Source organism: Condylura cristata, unplaced genomic scaffold (genome assembly GCF_000260355.1).
Source record: "Condylura cristata isolate star-nosed mole 26May11 unplaced genomic scaffold, ConCri1.0 scaffold00004, whole genome shotgun sequence".
NCBI classification, from domain to species: Eukaryota; Metazoa; Chordata; class Mammalia; order Eulipotyphla; family Talpidae; genus Condylura; species Condylura cristata.
The window spans coordinates 3,702,166-3,707,195 of NW_004567105.1; the positions used below are offsets into that span (position 1 = coordinate 3,702,166).

Genomic DNA, 5,030 nt, shown 5'->3' on the forward strand with positions numbered 1-5,030 from the left:
TCGGACAAGGGGCAGAGCCACCAAGGCCTGAGAGGAGACTGCTGCCTGCTCTCCGGGGGGCGGGGTGCCGTGCGCCCCTCCCATGCACAGGCACCTTGCTCACAGCCCCCCGCGCGCCTACCATTTCCCACAGCAGTGACAGGCTGGGCCTGGCACCTGTGGCCCACAGAAACCTGGTCCCGGACGCCTGGGGTGGGGTGTCGGCTCCCTGTGGGGCAGTCCTCCCTTGCTGGGAAGCGGGGCACAGCCAGCACCCACACTGCGGGGTTCCCAGGCCCTCCAGCCCCTGCCCCCACCTTGGGCACCGGGATGTGGCCAGGGGCAGTCACCACACTCTGGACCTCGGCTTTAGGGCAGAAGACTGTGCTGGGCATTCTGGACCTAACAGGGTCCAGCCGGGCCCAGCCTGGCACCAGAGCCTGAGCTCAGGCCTGACCCTGCCCCACCGACCAAGGGGCCCCCAAACACCAACCGGTCTCCCGGGCCCGGGCAGTGGCCGGCCTCTCGGCACTGCCCTCAGCGACACACACGCTGAGGACGCCGGCCTCTGAGCGGGGTGTGGGCGCAGGTGGAGAAGCGGCCAAACCCCCAGGGGTGCGAGAGGGCCCTGCTAAACAGCTGCGCCCACCCCCAGCCGGCTCCGGGCCCGTCCGGCAGCGTGACCGAGCCCCCGCACCCGGGACCTCCACCGGAGGGCCGGCCCGCTGGCCGCTGCTCAGGCTCCTGGGCGCTGGCGTGACATCGCGAGCGGCAGCCAGCACCCCGCTCACGCTGGCACCACAAACACGCGCCGTGACCACCAACACCGGCCACGGACGTCCACCGTGCGGCGCTGGGCCAGAGGCGCCGTCCCAACCTCGGCCTCCGCCGGCCGGTCTGCGTTCTCCCACAGTGGCACTCGCCCGCTAATCTCACAACCACCGTCCAGCAAATATTTAAGACATTTTTATCAAACGCCTCCTCGTGCCAGGCCCGGTGCCAGGCCCCTGCGCGTGCCCGTCCCCTCCCCGTCCTCGGCAGCTCCCTAGGCCCCTCCTCGGCCACGGCCACGCACTCACCGGATTCACCAGGGAAAGGAGGCGCAGTCCCAGGGACCTGTCTGGAGTATTAAGAAGTGGGGGGTCCGCCGCCAGCAGGGAGGGGCGGCAGAGCGTGCGGGCTGGGTGGGGCAAGCGGAGCGGGGAGGCTGGGAAGAGGCAGCCTGGACTCCAGGGCCTGGCCGTGGTCCTGGGGCCCACGTTCTCTGCATTCCGGGGACGGCGTTTGTAAACTGGGCTTGCAGCCCTCCCTCTTACGCGGGTTCGGGCTGAGCCGCGTGGGGTGGGGCCTGGGGCACAGGTGTGTCCAGGCCAGGCCGGGCAGGGCTGCCGGAGGCCCTGGACTCGGCCAGCGGGGAAGCGGCACCCTGGCCGTGAGGGCAGCGGCCCGGGGGTGGGCCCGGGCCCCGCACCGCGAGACAGCAGGTCCTTCTGCGTGACCATGGGGTCCCGGACCGGCAGCCCCATCCGGTGCCAGAGCCTGCACAGGCCAGTCGGGAGCCCGAGCCCCAGGACCCTGGCCGAAAGCCGCCGAGTGAGGGTAAGAACAGTACCTACCTCGTGGGAAGTCAGGGGGCGTCGCTGGGATAACCCAAACAAAGTGCCTGGCCGGCCGCCCGGCACATAGTAAGTGCTCCCTAAACAACAGGATAAACAGCAGCAAACCACGACGCCACGGAGGCAGAGCCAGGAGAGGACCTGGGAGGTCACCCCTCACGGGGCTGTCCACCGGAAACCGAGACCGTCGCCTGCCACCCTCCCCCAGGCCCGTCGGGGCCGCCGCCTCTGCTTCGCGGAAGCCGGCTGTCCCACAGCACCCCACCCAAGCCGGCCATCGTTCCCGGGGGACGTGGGGTGGGGAGGAAGAGTGTCACTTCGGTGGGAACCAAAATCATGAGCCAAATAAGCTCCAAATCCATAAAACAGTGACCGGGAACGTGAATAATTCCTATTGTTCTGACTTTATTTTTGTAGGAGATGAAAAGGAGCGCGCCAACAGGGGAATTTCCACCCGCGTGTGCAGGGAGCGGGCCGTGGGCCTGCTCACTGCCCCGACTGTGGCAAAGCCGTGGGCCACCCGTGACTCCAGCAAGACCACGGAGCCCAGGGTGCTCCCCGCTCCTGAGGGCTCCCGCCCTTCCCTGCAGGCAGGGTCCTGTGCGCGGCCTGCTGGGGTCCTCTGGAGGGCTGGGCTCCCCACCAAGCATCGGAAAGGGGGGGCGGCACAACGCTGCTCCCCGGGGCCAAGAATCTTGACCCACTCATCCGCTGGTGTGAGCGCACAGCCCAGGGACCTGTGGTCACCTGGTGCCCCGCCCCGGCTGCCCCAGGAGGGCTAACGACTGGCCAGCGCGGTGCCTCGGCGTCCCCATCGGCACTGCGTTACCATAGCAACGCCATCCCGCAGCTGTGGCGCTTTCCGGGCAAGCAGTGGGCACAGGGGCGCGCGAGAGGGTCTGTGTGATCTGGGGTGGAGGGCGGCATCACAGGGGAGGCAGCGGACAGCGGACGGGAGTTTCAGGGGACGGAGGCGGGCGTGGAACAGACCTTAGGTAGAAGGAACAGCCTAGGCAAAAGAACAGAATCCGAGGCCTGGCCTCTGACTGGACCACAACTCAGAGCGCAGTCTGACAAACGCAGCGCCCGGGTGGGCCATTCTGGCCAGGCCGAGATCCAGGGGGCCCGGGGAGGGGGTGTCAGGGCAGGGTATGGAGGGTCCCAGGAAAACGGGTAACCTTTCAGGCTGGCCTCTGGCCCTGCCTCGCCCCCTCGTCCCCCCTCCCCCAACACACAGCTCCCCACGTCCATCTCCTGGCACTCTCTGGGACCTCTGTTTCTAGACCATCATTTATTAAGCACCTACTGAATGCCTGGGCGCCGAAGCTGGCTGAGAGCCCCTTTGGGAGATGGGTAAACTGTTGGTAGCTTGAAGTCAGCCCTGCTGGGGAGTCGCACCACGGAATCACCAGCACTGCTCCGCGGAGAGCCGCCCGGCACACACTGCCCCTGCCCGAGCAGTGGACACAGGCAGCCCTGCCCGGGGACTCACAGGCAGACCAGGAGCCCAGGCACACAGACGACGCTGGCCCGGGCAGGCCTCCTGGCTTTGAGGAGCCGGGTGAATCGGTCGTCCGCATGGGGCCGGGCCACACAGGCCCTGACCAAGCTGCTCAAGAGGCAGGAGTGTGCACCCCACTTGCCCGGGGGCCCGAGGCGCAGAGAAGCAGCTGCTTGTCCACTCAGGCAGTGAGGGCGGCACGACCCCGGCCCCGGGTCTGGACCCCTGGTTTCTGCGTCCTCCTGCACAGTTACTGCTCCGACTCTCCCCAGTCCCCGGCGGCCTCGTGGGCGCCCAGGGGAACCCGCTGCCCGGCTAGATTCCAGTCTCCCACGGCCACGGCCTGTTTCCTGTGCCTGTGTCACAGCAGGACATGGTGTTTGTTGACCTGAATGTCTGAAGAAACTTCTGGAAAGGAGTCCTAGTCCCACACAGTGGGCTAGAGCTGGCTGGGAGGAGGGGTGCATCATGCAGGATGGGAAACAAAGAGGCTTTGATCTTGGGGAACAGAGCAGTGTCCTCAGAATGATGCCATGGCTGGGGGGTCAAGAGGTGCGGTGCGCACAGGGCAACAGGAGGTGGCTGTGCCGTGCCCACAGCCCCGGCCAGTTCTCAGGCCTTCTCACCCTCCTCCCAGGGCCTGCCCCCCCAAGCACGGCCCCTCGCGTGATCCTCACCGCCAGGGAAGCAGGCCTGGCCTGCCAGGTGACACTGGCGACCCCGTTTCACAGGTTCAAGGCTGACACAGCCGCCAGCGAGGTGGGGTGCCTCTCAGGTATGGGGTCTCTACATGCACCCTCTCTCATTGGTCCCCTCCACAACCCCTTAGGGGGTCGCCCCACTTGGTAGAAACTGAGGCTCAAGCTGCCTGCGGTGGCCCAGTAACCACAGCGGAAGGATCACCTCTGACCGCGTCGGGGAGCTGAGCAGACCCCACGAGAAGGTGGGGGAGCCTAACGGCATCCCTCGGACCCTGTCCTCAAAGCCGGTGCCAGCTCCCCGGGGTGGCCACCTGGTCTCCCCGCAGCCCTCGCTCCCCACCCCCACCCCACTCCCCACACTCACAGGCCGGACCACCCATTTCCCCTCAGGGCACCCTGGCGTCTCACCTGGTCCCTGCCAGCACCACCTTCCGCGTGCCCACCAGTGAACTCCGGCTTCCTGTTACCATCTCTCCCAGCAAGGCCTCTGCCCCGCGGGCTGGCAGCCCCTCCTTCAAACTTTCCTAGGACCCTGTGCTACCTCCTTAGCAGACGCCGCCCACGAACCCCCAGAAGTGCAGGTTCCCATACGCAGCCCCCCGCTTGGCACGACCCTCCGTCCTCACCTGGCCTGCGCCGAGCCTTTGTGACCCCAGGTGCCACACAGTGCCCCCAACTCACCCAATCAGGCAGGATGTCCCAGGAGTGGAGGAATTGGGGGCGCCAGTGATGGGGGGCCATGGAGAGTCCCACTGGGGTAATGTCCCTGCCCACACCCCTTCTCCAGGCACCTTTCAGGGCCAGGAGAGTCACGCTGGGTGCGACCCCAGCTCGGCACCCCAAAAACACACACAAACCCCACCTCTGACGGCAGAACTCACTATTTGCGGATATTTATAGCACCCTCCTCCAGCCAGGCTCCCTCCCCCGCCCCCACCACTGGAGCAGTGCAGTGGAAGAGCAGGAGCCCCCTCCCCAGCAGAGGGCCGGGGTGCTCTTCCCACTCGCCTCAGCCTGGTCCTCTACGCAGCCAGCCCGGCCCCCGCACCGCCCAGCACCCCACAGCGCCTGGGCCTCTGCCGCCCGCCAGCCGCCGCAGCCCGGGGTCGGGGGTGGGGAAGGCGGCCCTGAGGCCTCCCACCCCCAGCCCCGCTGCACGCCCGAGGTTGGGGTGGGGGCAGCGCACAAAGCCTGATGGAGCCCCGCGCCTCGAGGACCCCCCACGCCCGGGCC

The 5,030-nt window shown here is 67.5% G+C and overlaps 1 protein-coding gene across 3 annotated transcripts in view; it reads right to left on the bottom strand.

Annotated features, from left to right (window-relative positions):
* Positions 1 to 5,030, bottom strand: part of MGAT3 (mannosyl (beta-1,4-)-glycoprotein beta-1,4-N-acetylglucosaminyltransferase) — a 29,387-nt gene that overhangs the window by 16,423 nt on the left and 7,934 nt on the right. Inside the window, exon 1 of one of the 3 annotated variants that reach the window (XM_012720346.1) lies at positions 4,479 to 4,501. The exons of 1 other annotated variant lie outside the window; for it this stretch is intronic. The gene's annotated coding sequence lies outside the window, so the exon portion shown is untranslated. Of the gene's footprint in view, positions 1 to 1,058; positions 1,093 to 4,478; positions 4,502 to 5,030 lie in introns of those variants that run through there. One more of the 3 variants, XM_012720345.1, reaches the window with a different exon arrangement.